The sequence below is a fragment of the Anopheles gambiae genome, chromosome 2 (assembly GCF_943734735.2).
Source record: "Anopheles gambiae chromosome 2, idAnoGambNW_F1_1, whole genome shotgun sequence".
NCBI classification, from domain to species: Eukaryota; Metazoa; Arthropoda; class Insecta; order Diptera; family Culicidae; genus Anopheles; species Anopheles gambiae.
Genome location: NC_064601.1, coordinates 90,774,711 through 90,793,720, shown reverse-complemented (window position 1 = coordinate 90,793,720; position 19,010 = coordinate 90,774,711). Strand labels below are relative to the sequence as shown.

Below are 19,010 nucleotides of genomic sequence, written 5' to 3'. Positions count from 1 at the left end.
TTATTAATAATGCACGCGTGACAATCGAAACCCCCGACCCTCGGTTCAATAGCCATAGCACAGAGTCGAGGTGCTTGTCTACATTGGTGGTGGAAATTCTGACCACAGCCGGGGCTTGTACCGACATAAGCCTAGTCAACAAATGCACTGACACACACAGACACACAAACACTGGGTGGGTGGGACGAAACACGATACGTTCGATATTGCACCGGATTGGCAAACAAATGCGTCGTACATGCCCGAGAGCATGTGCGTTGCGTGTTGCATACGTTGCAGGGGCATTACCGGGAAGTGCGTTTGCCAATTCGTGGTCGGGATACGCGTGGATAATGAAATTCGCTTCGCTTTGTTGCAGCATTGCCCGCGATATGCTGTTGTACGATGCGAAACGATGCTGCGAAGATTGAACTATGTTGGTATTAAATATCTACATTGCTTTTTACAGTTGGACAAATTAAACATTACGCCCCCCTTAAGCACGTGTTTGGCTGAATGTTGTGCAAGCGAACACGAACATGGGATGGTATTTCTTCCTTTTTTTATTAAACCCAAACAAAACTTCTAAAAGGCATCCTATCATACCGTACGGTTACTGTTACACAACAAAAAGTTGTGTTTTTAAGCATTCCTATGGGTTCCTTTCCACATAAGCCGGATGTTCCTCAATACGCAGGAGCAAAGGAAAAAGTAATTGTACACATAATTGATGTTGCAAACGATGGCCTCAGGTGTGCGGGTGGAGGAAATTTAGGCAGGAGGGTTTTTACTTGTCCCACCAATTAGTTGATATTTATGCTCACGTTCCAATGCACGGACAAAACATGGGCCGGGCGGCACGAGCCGTAGCTACGGGGACGCACTGTAAGGTAGTCAAAAAGCAGACAAGGGAAAATAATCCCGAAACAGGTCGTAAAGTCGTATAAATTATCATTAATTTCCTCCACATTGCACAGTACCTATCAACGGAGATGGCTGGCGACATTGGGAACACACGCCGGAACAAGATGTCCCCCCAAACAAAATAGCACCTAGCGCGCTCGAACACACACACACACACACACGCGCCCTCCATCCCGTTTGGCGATCCAAAGCAGGGAAACTATTCCCATAAAACATTAATGCAAATGTATAAATCCGTGCTTTTTATGTCACTTGAGGAGTTGGAGCAAATTAAGTGAGTTTACCGTGCCGCCTTTTCCCTCTCCCGACTCGAAAAGCAGACAGCCATGATAACATCGGCCAACGGGCAATGAAATTCCTACGATTGAAAGAGATTTCTGGTGGTGCGGAACGGTTAGCCTACCTTCCAGGCGCTGGCACCCTTTCCGCAGGCTATCGTACAGCCTCATGGCATGGTGGCGGATTATACCGATTTCTCGAGTGTTCCATGGAAGCGGGTAAGCATCCCGTGCTCGAGGGGCAGCATAATCTTGGGATGCGCAGATTTGTGTTTCAATCAAAGCGGCTCATCCATCTTGCCTCGCTCGTCCGCGGGCCCGGAATTGGCGAAACAAACCCTTGCCTGATGATTATCAATTTGTACTGGCGAGCCTTCGGGATAAGGGATGGCTTTTCTTAACCTTTCCGAAGGGGGCCTCGTTTGCTACACACGTCCAGACGAGGAGAAGGGGGGTTCAACAGCAACCAAGGATGAATGTCTATCGTTTTCGTGCGAAATTGACTCGATCAATCTCTTTACCCTGCCGTTTATGGTCCACCGTCCTCAGAAGTCCGGTGAAAGCGATACGGCGCACTTTTACGGCGAGAGTTTTTCACTCAATTTGCTTGCATTGAAGCAAACCTCTGTCTTGGGATCGGTGGCTTCCGAGAAATTACTTCTGAATAGAACGCAGGAAGAACAAATGAGATAAAAAAGAAATGAAAATCAAACAGCTACCCAGCATGAACCGCTGGACCGATCAATGAGCATTAGATTACAACTCAAAACAACTTACTTTTTTCCTATCTAATGTCTAGGAGGCTAGTACAAATGATCTATTAATAACGCGTAAACAAATATCCTACGGTATGGCGAATACAGTACAATGAAACCACGACAACACCTCAGAGGTTGTTCGACTTTGACACTAGAGCGTGTCCGATCAGCGCAACGAACCAAAATGCTGAATGCCTAATCGTGTGCACTCGACTGCACACACAAAGCAAGGTGATCAATTTCGGATTTCACGCCTCTATGCTCGAACGAACGGTGAGTTTCTTTCTTTGTACTTGCAAATTTCTTCCTCTTCTAAGATAATTCTTAAAAGGATCTGAATGAAAGTTATTATGCGATATTTAAAAGAAAGTATAACACCTGCTGAGCAACAAACTGATCCATAGATACTGCTAAAGGTTGTTAAGAGCTAGTTCTGCTTAATGATATTTGCATTTCCTTCCTCCAATGTTACAATTTTTTAACGTAACTTTTTATCTCTTTATTACAGATTCTATCCTACGTCTGTTTGAGTTTAAGTTTGAGTCATCCAAGAGAATTCTCTTCAGCAGGTTAGTAAGTATAGTAAATAAACTCCGTGTATCTGCTTAACAGCACTACCGTGCAATATCCAATTATATACCAATATAATTTAATTTAAAGTGCCGTTCAATTGATCTTAATAGCTGCTCCAGGTTAATCCAGGTACACAAACTAAAGTTAAGCTTTTTAAAAGGTAACATTATAAGTTTCTGGAATTTCATAACACCATTGAATGCAACCACACAATGCTTGGTTAGTTGAATGGGAGATCGATAAAATCCCACCTAATTTATAGGTCTTCCAATTTCTAAAACGAAAGTGCCCGGAAAATGACTGATTGTACGCTGCTTCTGATGCAGCTCTAATCCATTCGTTACTGTACGAGATGTTTTCTGCAAGTGTAGTCTCTCCGCAAAGCCTTTTCATCTCACCAATTAGATATTGTGTTTCTTTTCTCATTTTGTTCACGCTCTTTTCCGTTGTATTCAACGATGCAGCAATCATAGTGAGGAAGATAAATTTCCACAAAAGAAACCATCTTGCCAACGGTTTCGAATCATATTCCACTTTCTCGCTTTTCAATGCCCGTAGTACCGTCTGCTGCACGATCCAGCATCGGTGGAATAGCATAAAATGGAAATTTGATTATTGTTATCTTGCCTCGCCCTTCAGCACACCTCTTTTTGACTTGCAAGAAGAAACAGTAAAGAGAAAACACAACCCAAAATGCTTTGCACAACAATATCGGGTGGGGGATGAGCAATTGAATGAAGAAAAAGTGCATGCAAACCTTACCACGACGGAAGATAAAAGAGTGCCCGTTACTGCTGCAGTCCAGCCACAAGAAGGTTTGGTTGAAACATTTTAGTTTAATTTCCATCACTGAATATCATTAGGGTGAATTTATTTCTCCATATTTTGACACTCACGGCACTCAAATGGTGAAAAGTTTGTCTGAGTGGCCAAAGCGAATTGGTTACCCAGCCTTCGTTAGAAATATTGTATAATCTCCTGTGGGGTTTTTATTTAAATTCTACCTTTCTTTTGACCGTGTGAAATATTACATTATCTTCCGTAGCGAAGCAAGAAACAAATGGACAAAGGACGAATGAAACACATTTTCAATGTCATTGTCAATTTTCCAAACACTTCCCCTTATTGCTAATACCTAGGCTTTGCAAATGCCGACCAAAGTGAGTGAGTCTTCATCGATCCTAATTGAATTAGACACTCAAATCCCGAATGCGGCGTGCCTGCTCGCTTTAAACACATTTCTATTAGTGAACACTTCACTTGAAGCGTTGCCAAAAAAAGTGAGTATAATCCAAGCTTAGGAGAAAGTTTATTTTCCCTCCCTCCTTTTTGCTTTTCCCTTCGTTTTCTTTCCCACATCTTTCACAGTACGCACAGTACGCGAAAACAATGGGAACACTTATTTGATGCCTAAATTAATGTGACATAACTCAATTCATTAGCATAATGTCAATCCGGAACGGGCCGAGGCGAATCTCGGTCTCGCCGGCCCTTGCAACGATCCCTCCGCTCGTTCGTCGTCGTTTCCGCTCGCGCGTCTACTATGTGTCCTTTGCACCAATAATCTGACCGATTGTCTTGTATGAGCTCTGCTCGATTTGTTGTGAGTCTGTATCCCGAAGCGGAACAACGAAAAACAGGCGCGTAAGACTTTGCAAAGTCTAACTTCCCAAACAAAAACTAAGCAAAGATACCAGAGGGGAAAACATTACCATCCTCCATCGCTTTCCATCGGGCATGCCAAACGGGGCATGATTTGTACGCTTTTATCACTTCACAATCTGGTTGTCCGTCGCCTGTAGGCATGATTCGCATGATGCTGCCGATCGGTGGTCGGACGGCGCTTCTCCGTTCCAAATACACGCTCGCTCGATTTGTGCCGGAAGTTTCGAGAGCGAGTGAGAGAGAGAGAGAGAGAAAGAGAGAGAGATACACAAACACACACAGAGGCGTGATTGGAAATTTCAGCCCTGGCATATTCTCTCTTGTGCCACCTCTCGTTTGCGGAAGTTGTCCCTAGCGGAGGGCCCTCACTGGTTTAAAATACGTTTCATCATTTGCATTTTGTTGCCCTTTCCCTTTGCTTTACCCCCGTGGCAGGAATGTCGTCGTTGTTTGCTGGTGTAAGAAAATAAATCGAGCTTTCCTGCTTGCAGCTAGGAGGCTTATCAAATGATCCGCAGACACACACACCCACACACACACAAAGAAAGACAGGACATCGGCACAATTCCAAGGACAATTTGTTGGAAAAACCATTTTTTTGAGCGCCTCATTGTGAGCGCCATTGCCCGTTCGTAGCGGCGGCCGGGGAATAATTTCCCCCCGAAAGGGAACATTCTCGTGGGAGCGGACATACCGAGTGCGTGCGGGGATGGCCGATGAAAACAGCAGCACGGGATGTCGTGTATACACGACAGATGAGCGACAGTGCCTGGCGGTGTAGTGCCAGCTTGAAGTTGTTTTGTTGTCCCGCTGTGCCGTTTCGGGGAAGAAAATGCAAATTAATGATGTTGTTTATTTGCGGATGACTGTGCTCATAATCGAGTTAGCTGGCGGGGTGACAGCCCTCAATGGTGGGGGGAGGCTGGCCAATGCGTAGAATGGGAGCACCCGGGAATGGGAGGGAATGCAAATTTTGTCCCAGTTTTGGTGTGCGTGTGGGTTGCCAGTGAGGGGAAAACACACTGGAAGGCTTTTTAAAGTTATATCCTTCAATTTTATGCCCACTTTCTTTGGCGCTGCTTTTTGGTAGGGAACGAAACGAACGAAAATGAGAAGATGGGAAGGGCGGGGGAATAAATCCAACGCTGCAATTTCCCTGATGACATAATGTGCTTCCTGTGAGTGGATAAAGTATTAAAGATGACACAAACTGTCTGCTGCTGCTGCTGCTGCTGCTGAGTCAGAATTTAAATTCGTGGCTGAAAGATGAGACAAGAAGATGGGCAGAAAGCATCATGTTTTATTGCTCTCCTTATCATTTTTAACTCCAGCCTGACTCAATGTGTCTGTTTTTTAATATTTATTCACTCAAAATGCAAAACATTCTATACTTATTTTGTCCATCTTTTAATCCAGTGCGAGTAAAAAATGAATTCTAATGTACATAACTAAAGATATTAAACCACTTCCTCTCTCGTTTTATACCTCTCCATCTCTCAAACATTCAAGAAGATCCAACCGTTTACTCAAACAAAAAGCTCAACTCAACTACTTCCCCCACAGTGTGTGGCTTCAGGCAAGTAAAGAACTTCCGCTCCATATTGAACCACTAGAAGAAACTTTACCAACCGCATCTGCTTCACGAACTTGTAGAGCGTGTTGCTGGTCCTGCTTCGATCATCTTAAACCCCTTAGATCCCGCTATTCCTCACCCTCATTTTTGCGTAATGACCAGAACCATCCGAAGCGGAAAGTGACTTTGACAGAAAGACAAACACGCTCGAGCGTCACTTTTTCTTCATTCACCAATCGCCCGAGGTGGAAGATGTCTGCGCTCCCCGGATGCAACTACCAACTTTGCAAAACCGCTTCCTCCGTCTGCCAAAAGGTCCGCTGCCGTCCATCGCGGCAAGCTGACGACAAATTGCCGTTTTGACGATGCATAAAATGAGAATTGATTTGCGACACGAGTGCAGTAGCAGTGTGGGCTGACTGCTGGTGTGTAAAGTGCAAGCATAAATTTCCTTCTCCTGTCGGCACCATCCGTCCCGGGGAGCGTGAGATGGTGTTGTTGCGGGCACCAAATGTGCTCGAAAGCGTAAAATGGCTGGGACAACTCTTCCCTCCACGAGCTGGGTGATTTCGTGCGGAATTCAACCCATGAACCGCTCGGAACGAATGGATGTCATGGACCTGGACACCATCGCTCGGGTAGTTTATAGTACGGAGAGAGATAGAGAGAGAGAGAGAGTGGGTAAACCTACTCCAAGATGTCCGTACAAACGGGAAGAACTGGAGAACTTCCAACACGAAGCGGATGAGTTCTTGTGTCAAGCCAAGCAGAGACATTTATTTAATTTCCCTTCCAGTTTCTTGTCCGGATGTCGGTGGGCGTCCAGCGTGTGTGTGTGTGTCTGGTACCAGAAGAAGATGCTTTGGAAGATTCTTTGCCGACTTATGAAGCGCGCACTGCTTGAAGCGTATGGAAAAAAGGGGAGAAATATCGATTGAATGTCATTGCCCTTTCTGAAAGACGTCATAAAACACTCCTTTTGTGACGTTTTGTGGACATAATTCTATGCGTACTGTAATTTTAGTGCCTTAAGAAGCACTTCAAAAGAGCATCTTCAATGTGAATGCTTCTAAGAGACATCTGATGAAGGATTGCATTGGAATTTCACCGACAGTGTTATTAATAGTTTTGCCTACCTCGGATTTTCCACCTTCGATACCCACACCCAACAACCTATTTTGTAAATGGACACTTCTACCCAGGTGTCAGTGTGTGTCCTATTATATTGCTGCCGAAAAAAAGGTTTACATCAAACTCCATGTCTTGTTTTTGCGTGCTGCCTAGTAAAAGAATTGCCATTCGTGCCCTGCTGTGCGACACTGTAAAACAGCATCCTCCGTCATGCTTTCAGCAGAGCGACGTGTCAACCCAACCCGACGGCACGGCACAGTTGTTTGCATTCTTTGTTTTGGCTACCTAAGGTCCTCATTTGTCTTTGGCGTGCACCGACTCTAATGATACTGCTCTCCTGCCGTTCGCCATCCCGACAGTGGAGGCTCTAAGGATCCCTGCAGTTTTCCGGGAATATGTGTCGCAAAGAAAACTCCCTCACACACACACACACACACACGTGGGCGCAAACAAATTGCTGTATGTGCTTCTGTCGGCGGGACGTTGGCAAAAGCTTGAATAATAAAATAAAAATAAAATGGAACGTTTTTTCCAGTGCGCTTTCGAGTACAGAGAAGAAGAAAAAAACAGCTCCAAACACGTGACGTAAAAGGCATGATCCATTCAACACAGTAGCGTTCCACACACACACACACGAATGGTATTAAAGCTAATCTAAACACACATTCCTCTAGCAAAAGCAACGAAGCAGTATGTCGTCCTCCATCATGCCACACACCCTTGCCTTGGGTTGGTGGCTTGCATAAGAGTAATGCCGTTCGGAAAATGGGCGTCGACGCACGACGGACGGTGGGTTGGTTAGGGGAAGGAAACCAAATCATGAGCATCGTACCGGGCCGTTTTACCATGCCTGCCTCCTTTATAGTTAGCTGCTGATCCACTTGCCAGCAGAAAGAAAATTCAACATTCATCTTCGTCCCGTTCGCCCCGTTCGGCGACGGGCCCGGGACGTACGGAACGTGTCGCAAACCTTTTTCTCGCATTGCCACGCTTGCATGGTAAGACGCTCGCGTTGAGCTGCTTCTTATTTTGCTTGTGCATGGTGTAGCTGCTTTACGAGCCACGGCTACGGGTGAGGATAAGGCGAGCGAAATTGGTAAACGATGGGCGAATGTGTAACGACGTCACTTGTCATCTTTCCGGGCGACTAAATTCTAAAGCCCAAAAGAAACTGGCACCCTTCGCGCGATGGTGTGATGCGTTGGAGGAGGAAGAAGAGACAGAATACGAACGTAAGCAAGGATGAAATCGTTTTTTGTTATACTTTTACTGTTTTTCGTTTTTTCACGAGAATGCTTGATGCCCCAGCTTCTCTTGAAAGGCAGCGGTTTTGTGGTTTGTACGATTCTTAACAAGTAAACAGGGCAGAAAAAGCTACACCATTTTCAATTTAAAGAAAACTACTTGCAAAATGGAAAGCAATATTCGCTTTTCAGAGGGTAAAAACATCTCCCCCCAAGCAGGAAATGACGAATGCCTTCTGTGCCCGTTCACAGCACCACCACCGCCATGGAAATGTGATGCACAGCGATATCGCACCGCCCGCCCCGCAAGTAATGCATGATAAATGTACCGTAAATTGAAACACCCAACCCAACCACCCGGCAGGGCAGAGCGTTTTGTGATGTGTTGGATTAGTTTTGCGCTTCACTTGTGCCGACTGCACAAAATAAACTAGTTCCCTTGCTCCGTGGAGTCACCGAACGACGGTAAATTTCATCGCGCCACCAAAACCCAAAATTGCCCGCTGTCGCATCTGTCGGTGACATCTTCCAAACGCTTTCCTGCTCGCCACAATGAGCCCATCAAAAGTGAAGCGAAGTGTGGTGGTCACAACAAAAAAGTAGACAAACACACACACAAAAAACGACACGACCGACGCCACGACGCTAGATCGATTTCCGGTCACCCGGTGTCGGTTCATCATTACATCCCGCTGGCTTACGCTGGTGGGGGTGTTTTCCCTTGCTCCTGGCAAGTATGACCTCCTGCTTTAAGCTCTGCTTCGAAGGCGTCCGTGTCGTCGAGCGTCCATCTCCAGCTGGGAATGAAATGACGTGAAACAATCGTCCAACTGTCAATCTTATCCCCCGCTTTCTTCGCCAGTTCATTTTCCAATGAGTGAAAAGCGACGAACTACGGGAAACGATCTCATGGCTGAAGTAAGCTCCTGAAGTTCGGACTAGAACGTCCTGAAATGTAAAGAAGAGCTCAGGTTCAATGTGTTAACAGTTCAAACCTAGGGTGGGTTTGTCCTCTCCTCATCTTTGCCGGAAAAATCGCGCGGAATAGGTTTTTTGTTCCTTTCCTCTCCAGATTTATGACCATCGGACATTCTACCGCCGCGGGTGACGGGTTCACAATTTCGAGTGAATCTCACCTCACCGACCGGCCATCCCTTGCTTACCCACGCTCGTCGTACGAAGTTTGCTGCCAGATTGGTTTATTACATTGCCTACGATTTCCGATGACAAGCGTTCATCCTCAGTCGGCCGTAACGACGGTGCCTTTTGTTTCTCGTCCCATTTTCCCGGCCCCGATCGGAACACAGTATCGCTGGTAGAAAAAGAAGAAGAAGAAGGAACCCCTCCCAGGCACATAAAAACATCGTCTCCAAGCGCCTTTTCAAAGGATAAGCACAGTTACTGTGCTCTGTGCAGGAAACCGTACCAGCGGTTTTCCAACTTCCTATTTCCGCTGGTGGGAATGGGTGGTTTCTTTTTTTGTTTTATTTTTTGTTTTGTGGCATTCCCCTCCCGGATGCTTGTTTCCCGTTCGCATCCACACCGTTCCATTGTTTTCGCCCACAACGAAACCGAAACGGGAAAATTTGGATTCCGACTCATCGCGCCCTACACCCTACGACCCTACAATCAATGGGAGTGCACAAAAAAACGCGCGCGCACACGCCCAAGATGGCGCCTATACCCGCAAGGGGGATGGATTTCAAATCTCGTTTAGCACACGGACGGGGGAGGTGTGTGTATGTGTGTGTGTTTTTTTTTCTTCCTCTACTCTTGTCGTTGTCTGCCTGCTTGATCTTTTGTTTTCATTTCACCAGTATTCTATGTGACTCTCTCAGTGTGTGTGTTTGTGAATGTTCATTTTACGACTATCCTCCTTGCGGTTAGATTTAGGTCGGTATCGTGTTTACTGTTGGGAAAAATGGACCACTTTTCTGCCAGTTCTCTATCCCCACTTTTAGCCGAAGCATTTATTCCGTATTGAAGAGCGCACGGTAAAAGATCGGATACAATCAACGTAATCTGGTGAAACGAGCTGCTGCTGCTGTGTGTGTATGCGGTGCAGGAAGTGGTTGTGGAGCTGACAAAAAGATGATAGCTGAAAGAGCTGAAGCGAACAGTTCACGGGAAAAACAGATTTTCTTTGTTTTTACTACTACGGTTTGGAGTTTTTTTTATTTTTGTTCACGAAGGGTAAAAGTGAGCTGCCGAAAAGAAATGGTCGCTGGGATTTGGAGAGTAAATGATGGAGTGAATAGAGAGAGCAATAGAGTTGGTGCTTCGTATTCACGTTTCCTTTAATGTGTGCATTTAAACATTCGGACTAAAAGTCTCTTTTAATTATCTTTAAACAAAAATGTACATAAAAGAATTTCAGATATATCTTATATGTAAAGTACGAGATGACCGTATATTGATGAAAACAGGTTGGTTTTTCGCCCAACAAACTTTAGAGTTTTTCTTTGCCTTTGGCGTTCACGATACAAATCGTTTGACTTTTCTAAGTACACTCCCCTGCAAAAAAAACAATAATTCAAAACACTCTCCACCCTAAAGCATGCTTTACCGCTCGACTTTGGGCGGAAATATAAAATAATTCAAAAGTACTACAAATCGTAAAGTAAATTTAAACAAATCACTAGCTAACAGTCTCCCCACCCTCACTCCGTAGCAAAAACAAATCCCATAAAACCAAACCAGCAAATCACCACTTACGGTAGATTAAGCTCCACTTTCACGTGGGAAAATGATAATAAAACCGGTGCCAAACAAACCAAAGAAGACGAAAAAAAACTCCTTGATCCTTAATTCAAACAGCAAACTCGGCGCTATGTATCGTACGCTGTGCGCGTAGTGGTCTGCGCCTCGGTACGAATTATCTTCACTTCCGACAGGCGAATTATGCTCATTTCCTGGCAGCCTCCATTATAGGGATGAAAATAAAAATATTAATCACACCGTACGCACTCAAACGACCGTTGCTAGCGGTGACGACGCTGATAACCGTGCTGGGGACGGTGGGAAAAACAGTGCAATTTTCTTTTAGATTTTATCCCGAATAAAAGCATTTAGTTTTTTTTTGTCCAGGAACACAAACCATAATAAAACACAGAGAGAGAGAGAGAGAGAGAGAGTGAAAAGAGGAACAGATCCTTCACAATAAAAACTTCACCCGGGCGCTTTCATAGGCACAAGATGGATGTAAACCAAAACAACAACCAAAAGCACAATTCTTTATTGCCTTTCAAAACCCCACTTTCTAGCGCCAAACAATAATCCCAAGCAATTGCCAACCGCCGGACCGCAAGGCTGCTATCTATTTGAGGGCAGAGGTCAGCACCAAACCGTCACCGACACCCGACAAATGGACTCGAAATCCGTCCGGTTTGCTATTGAAACACCCCCGAAAAACTCTCCCCGCAATCTGTTTGCTGTGGCCGCGGTAGAAAACCAAGCGAGAAAACAAATTGTTCCAACGTTAACCTTTAATTTTCCCCACCGGACTGTGGTTCTTCTTTTTTTTTTTTTTGGCTGCTGTGTTCCGCTTTTGTTCTGAGACTGAGAAAGCGAAACATGAAAGCGTTTGTGTTGGCGGTGCTTTTTCCGCTGTTTTGATGGTTCCCTTGATGTCGTCACCATTCCGTGCGCCCATAAAGCTAACGACTGCCTAACCGACCACCGGCCCAGCGTACAACTCGCAAGTGCAATGAATTTTCATGATCATGTACCTTTCCCCCATCTGAAGGCACTTTACCGACTTCTTACCGACGGTGTCGAATGGCAGGGAAACTCTTTTCTCCAGCGCTGCTTAACTCCCTCGCCCATTGCCAGATAAGATAATGCGTGTACCGTTAAAGAGAAAAGAACCATCAATGGAGGGGTGTTGCGGCTCTCTCTCTCTCCCCTTTTTGGTAGGGTGTTAAAAAATACAGGTCACAATTATGACGGTAACTTTGTGCCAAACGATAGCTGCTGGCTGCTTTTTAAAGCACCACAACAACCACACGTTGGATTGGTGCGTGTGTGTGTGTGTTTGTGTGTACCGGAGGGAAAAATAATTGTAATCAGTACGGAAAAGCCTACACCGCATCTTCTTCCGCGGAACCCGTGGTACTTTGCTGGCTGGCTGACGGTGGAGAACATTTTTCCGTTTTTATACCGGCGCGGTCGGAAGTCACTGCCAGGCCACGCGTTAAGTGGCGAACCCAGCTCGAAAGGTTAAGGTAATATTTTTACGGCACACTGTTTTTTTTTACGACGTGCTCGGTGCTTGCCCGAAGGATGCGCGAGGAGCTTTTCTTCTGCCGGTGTGAGTTTGGTTAAATAATGGTTACTCCCCCCCACCGAAACTGGTTCCGTGCCGAAACGAGCTTCCTTCCGGGAAGTAATTTTTCATTCGCAACTTCACCGTGGTTACGTTTTGGCTGGTGGTGGTGGTGGGAGAGTGATAAAAATTTCATGTGATAATAATTTCTCAGGGCAGCTGTTTTATCTCCCCTCCCATGTGGGTTTTGCTGCGATTCTGTATTGCCGATGGATTCAATCCAGCACTCAATGAGGCTTGGATTTGGGTTGAATAATGCAAAACTGGTTGGCAGCAACAATTGAAGTGTGGTATGAAATTTTCAGAAAAGTTGTTGCAAAATTTGTGGATCAAAATTAAATTTATGACATTAGAACCTGAGAAATACGTTTTCTCAACTCAAGTTTAGTCCTTTGCTTTTTGGTTTGAAGCGAAACGCCTAAATGTATGCAATACTTCATACAATCTTTACTAGAGCAACATTTACCTTAATAATGGCACATTTTTCTTCGAAAATTTACTCAATTTTCACGTTCTTAGAGATTTATATAATATAGTATACAATAATCTAACCCATTCAAAAAAATTTACGATAACCGTCATTTCAAATGTACTTTTTTCCTACGTTCAAACCCTTTCTTCCGATTGTCTAAATTCCACTTCAAGCGCCTTTTAAATCAAACCAAGCCCACGAACCGATCGATCAAAAGTGTTATGCCAACCGGCGAAGAAAAATCCACCTTCATCCACCCCCCCCCTCCCCCCATGCAATTCCCAATCGCTTACCCACTTAATTGCCCGCGGAACTGTGCCGCACAACGAGCGTCAAACCAAACTGGCTAAATACTGCCACCTGCGTTTGGTCCGACAATGGGCACCGGACGTCACCGCGGTGGAACTTGCTACAAAACACGGCACACTCATACACACACACTGCGTGTCGTGATGGATGTGCTGTTTTCCGACTGAGTTAGCTGCCACACGCTAAGCCGGTACCGGGGGGTTTGTGGACCCAGTTCCATTGCTCGACTCACAGTTCGCTCGACTTTTCCTGCCATTCCTGTACCGTTCAACCATTTCCTTCCCAACCCCAACGAGTGAAGCAGTTAGCACGGATCACCAGCGGCTCCGTAGGTGTGTGTGTGTGCAATGAAATAAATGGCCTCAGTAGCGGTGTTAGGCACGCAGAATTGCGTCCAGGATTAACGCGAGCAAGCTCCGCAGCGAGCGATACAAAACGAAAGTAGAAGAGGGGCGATGAAAAAAAAACAGACGAACACACTCATAACATTGGACCGTTCATTTGTGACGTAGTCGGGTGGGAAGCTGAGCCTTCTGCAAATGGCTCAAACACACACAGTATGGTGGCAAATAGTCAGCTCTTCAGGTACGGACGACGTTGGCGATGGAACAGAACAGAACGGCATTCCAGGTGGTGCCCGAGCATCCCGAGGTACGTGTCGGTGTGATTAATGCAAATGCACGAAGTATTTGTGACTGTCGTCGACCGTTTAGCGATGTTTCGGCTGCTGTGAAACGGTAGCTCCGAGTGTTGTTGGCACTTTTTTTGTGGGTTTGAGTTAGGCCAGCTTACCGGTACGGTTGTCCAAAATCTCGCCCCAATTTTGAAACGAATTCATGTCAACAGGTGATGTTTTCTCTTCAAACATCTACCTTGGTGCTGGATTTCAGTCTTTCCTGAAGGCAGTGCACGCTCTGCAGCAGAAAGAGCGGACAGAAATATGTTTTTTTTCCTTTGTTCTTGCCATTTAAATTGGTTTAAAATGAAATTTGTTCCGGAGTAAACACACACCTTGTATTCCTTGGTGTCCCACATTTCAAACGTACGCATTTAAGAGGATTACAGCAACAGGCACTTATTTCTGGTGAAGCTAGTTACCTAGTTACCGATACAGCCAATCAGATTAAAATAGAGTCCTCCTCAGTAGTAAGAGAGGCAAATCACTTCATTATACGTGCCTGCAATGGTCTTTTTAGGACGACGATGAATGAAATAAACGTTTCCCGCGAAACACTTCTTTCGTCGCAATGCTCAATTTGGAATATTTGTAAAATGTGGCGCGTGTCTTACCTTCCCCAAAACATTCACACACACAAAAATCTGTTTCACTTTTCAAGCTGAAACTGCTTTCACGGCGAAAAACTCAAAGGAAAACCGCCCATTCGAATAAACGCCACTCGCTACCAAATGTCCTTTCGCTCCACACCATTGATTGGTACAACAACTTCAAACACAACTACCATCGTTCCACCACCGCGCACCATACCGGAACCATTAGCCAGGTTGAAGAGGGCACTAGCACAACCATCATACTGGCCACCACGAACCACCACCACCGGCAGCTATTTACTGATCTCCCGAACAAATAAACAAACGGAAAGCGAAAAAGTGCTGACAGGCAGCGTCACCGAGAGCTTGTCTTTATCGTTTTGTCCGTGTTCAGTGCGTCGTCAGTTCATCTAACCCTCCCCAGGGGTTGGAGGTGGGAGCTGAGCACACCAACTCAAGGATTTGACGTTCGTTGACGGAGCCCGACCAGCAACGATAAAACACTCTGCGTCGCAACAACAGCAACAACAGCATAAAAAAAAACGCTTGAAGATGTAGGACCGTACGGTGTGCGCCTTCAGGTACCTTCGGGCTATTTGAATCACGCATTCGCCCCGACCGGCTGAAACCTGTCGCTCAAAAACTCATCCGAGCTGGTTTCGCTTGTGTGTACAAAACACCCCCATCGCTCCCACGGTAAGCACCGTACGGCTGACTGCTCCCTTTTGTCAATCTCCCTCGAGGAACGATACGAGGTGCTGCGGTGGGCTGTCAAATGGCAGCGAACGGTGCACGACCAAATAAGTGAGTGAAAGGTGTAAATAAATAAAGGGAAAGAACAACTCCTACAAGAAATGGGTCCCCCGTTGGTGCGCGCACACACACTCACACCCACATGGGCCCACAAACAGCCGTGGGCTATCGGTCTCAGGAGACGCATGACCACCGTGATTCGGTCACACACACACACACACATGCTGTAGGGCAGTAACGGTTGGAACGGTTGTTGTGCAGTGTGTAGGACAAGATGAAACAGCACTTCAAAAACCTGCCCTCAGCAGCACAAGTGAACACGTAGGCACAATGCCCAGCAACTGTTCGTACTTTTTCCTCCTTTTGCTTCGAAACGAGGGTTCGACAGGAGGTCAAAAAACGTAACGTAACCTATGGGTACAGCGGCACACAACCCAAGGACGACAAGGAACGAGGCTGCCGTTCGTTACTAGCTGCTCCTAGCGGCAAAGATTTTTCACTCAAAATTAAGCACACCTTTGGGAGCTGAGGTTTTTGCTTTCCGTGCCGTCTTAAACCTTTCTTACACAGTATTGTGTATCCCGCTATTGCTTAAGGAATAAGTAGACATGGTGGGTTCGGTTTCGGGCATAAACGGAGAAACGTTAAAGTTCGAGTTCATGGCTGTCGTGAACTTACCTCGACTAACTGCTCGGGACAGCTCGAAGCTGCACACACACAACGATTCCTGTGAGTGACGTTGTAATATGTTTGATGACTGTTACGGTCGTCATGTGGTATGTTTTGAGATAGTCCCGGTAAGTTCGATTTTGGGACGGTTGCCATGTAGTAACTTTGAACTCGCGTTGGTCAGGGTGGCCTTCGTCATCGTTTGCCGAATTTAGTAGAACTGAGGTGGATACCGTTCCGAAGCGGACTTTCGACACTTGATCGTCCAGGCGATCATAGAAACCTTTAGGAGGTTTCCCTTACTGGAAACGTTGGAGTTTAGAGGCCTTACCTTGGGCAGGGGGACATATCTAAACTCTTTAAATGAGAACTCGATAGATGTAGGATGGGCATAGTCCTATCCTGACAGTCCGAACGAATCTGACCTGCCATGATCGGAGTTGGTTTTATTTATACTCAAATGAAGTTAAGGGTTTCTCACATTTGGTTCCGGGTTGTTTGTTGGAAAGTTATTGTTTTCACTAAGCTAGTTACGTTTGTCTTTTGTTGACAAGAACGGTGGTTCTTGTCACTAAGTTCCTGTTTTGGGTTTAATGCATATACCGTTCCTGCTTTGGGTTATAAAGCATAAACTGTTCCTGCTTATGTTGTACGTTTCGGTTGGTTCTATTAAGTGTGTCACAATTATTTTTATATGAACGGTGTGGCCTGAGCTCTTCCGGGTGTGTATGGTATGATCTGATTTACTGAGTGTGTTATAATGAATGTGTTACAATGGTGTGATCTGGCTTTCCAATGTGTCTATAGCTGATAGTGTGTATTATAATTAGTTCTGTATAGCAGATATGCTACAACGTGAGTCACATAAGAGAAACGAGGAGTCCCTTTCTTCGCGCTATCTGCCACATCAGCATTAATACTGAGCATACTCGTAGGAAGAGGTTAAAGCGTACAGTTTTGTGTAGGAAGGGATTATTGTACATAGGTAGTGGAATAATTTTTTGCTTAAGGAAAAAGCGATGAATGATCGTTTGTCGGCATTGTGTTGGAAGCAGATGGGTTGAGGTTGCTTCCTTTGCATGCTTTCTTGGATAATCGTTAGTTCGTTAGTTAGATCGTTAGTAACTTTACAGTTACAGTTGCAGGAATATGTTTTGGTAATTTGAACGCTTGTTTCGTTATTTTAAACGAATAACTACTAATAATGCAGAATATTTTGTGACATTCAGAGGAATTGTAATAATGAGTGCATACCTTTCAGGCGTTTGCCTTTGAACATATTGCCTGCAAGGTATGCAATCTACATTACTGATTTTCCTTATTGTTTTTAGAGAAATGTAAAAAAAGAATATTCACACGAATATCCTTTGTCCATTTCGAATGTAACCATAAAACGTCTGAAAAGTTTCGCTCTGTTCACGTTTGTCTGCATATTATTAAAATTCTGAGCCTGGGCTTTCCACGATAAACGGAACCATGGTTGCAAAAATCAAAACTTTGTATCCCGTAGTCCATGCGGAAAAAGTATGAATTGTGGCGAATATTTGCATATTATCGAAGCGGCACTTCACTTAATTAGTCAGCCAGATTAATTTGGGCCGTCTGCTGTTGTGCTTCCATAAAGCCAAGCAATAATAGCTAAGGCAACTATCCAGCCCGTTCATTACCAACGTCCAGCCATATGCATTCTCAACTCTCAAATCTCTTATAATCTTGAAGCAAATCTTTTACCTTCCTAAGCCGACCACAACTGGGACCTAGAACGCTCCAGTATATCCGGAGAAACACTTTAGCCCAGTCGCTCCATATGGTACGCTTGAAAGTGGCCAAAAATACCAGTTAGCATTGCTCGTGCTCGTCTCTCCGCAGTCTCCCCACGGAAGCAAACCGAAGCCTGCTCACTCGGTATTTGGCTGTCTCGTGGCAACAACATCCTCTCATGCTCCAACGATTGCCTTAATTTAATGAAAATTTTATGAAAATTAACAAACAATTAAGTTTATGCATGACAAAGTTTCCAGCAGTTTGCACACAACACCCGGACCCCGGGCAGGTGGTTTTTCGCCGAAAACGATATGCGCCTCCTGTCGACCTTCTCGGCTCTCCCGCTCCGCTAGATGGTTTGACCTAGCGGGACGTCTGTTTTTCCCGTCTGGAAGCAAACGCTCCCAGGATAGAAGTGTTTTTGGTTGCTTTTGGTTGCTAAAATTTACCGACAAACTTTTTCACCTCCACTCAACCGCATCTATCCCTTTTACTGTTCGGTTTTATGTTTACCGTGAAAAAAAAGAGCACACACACAGCCCATTGCCTGACAGGAATAGATAGTACGTGTCACCCAAGGTAGCGTAAAATGTGGCATCCGATAGCGTACCGATGGGCACACTTCCGAGGTGCACGTCTAATCACGACCGACTCTCTAATCATGCACAAATTGCGCAAAGCACTGTGCATCATAATTCACGCTACTAAATGACGGAACTATCTTCCGTCTCTGTCCACTCGCAATGTTCGCATTTAGGCGCAAAATGTGCACCACGGTACGAAATTGCAACCATTATCCGTTCATTATCCGTGTTGCACTATCTCGGACAGTTTCGACGCATGCGTTACTACCACCGATCGCTCGCGTACATCACTCGCGTAATCGCTGTCCAGAGGTACCGTGTGGCTATCGCGTATCGCGATATGAAAAAACCGCATCAGCTAGCTCGCGTTAGCGCACACAATGTATGCTAGGAAGGTTTGGCTGAGCTGATTGACTCGCTGGCTTTAAAGGCCTCTCCCTGGGTCAAACCCGATAGTAATAATACTATTGATGACATTCGTTTGATGATGGCCTTCCGTTGTGCGCCTGAAGGTGCTGCAATTGTAGCACGTTGAAACTACCATTCAGGCGCGATGCAGCAAAGCGAATGGGGAAGTGAAAGTTTTGGAATTTGAATTTGCTTTAATATCGCGGTAATAACCATATTAATGGTATTGCGTAGCAATGCTAATGCATAACTATAACCACAAGATAACTAACCGTGCTGTTGGGATGTAAATTATGTGTTGGCAGGACACAAAACACTACTATCAATGGCTAA

The 19,010-nt window shown here is 45.3% G+C and overlaps 1 long non-coding RNA gene across 1 annotated transcript in view; it reads left to right on the top strand.

Moving 5' to 3' along the window:
• Positions 1 to 19,010, top strand: part of LOC133391573 (uncharacterized) — a 78,940-nt gene that overhangs the window by 42,866 nt on the left and 17,064 nt on the right. The window contains exon 3 of the long non-coding RNA XR_009765063.1: positions 2,448 to 2,508. This is a non-coding gene — a long non-coding RNA (uncharacterized LOC133391573). The remainder of the gene's footprint in view (positions 1 to 2,447; positions 2,509 to 19,010) is intronic.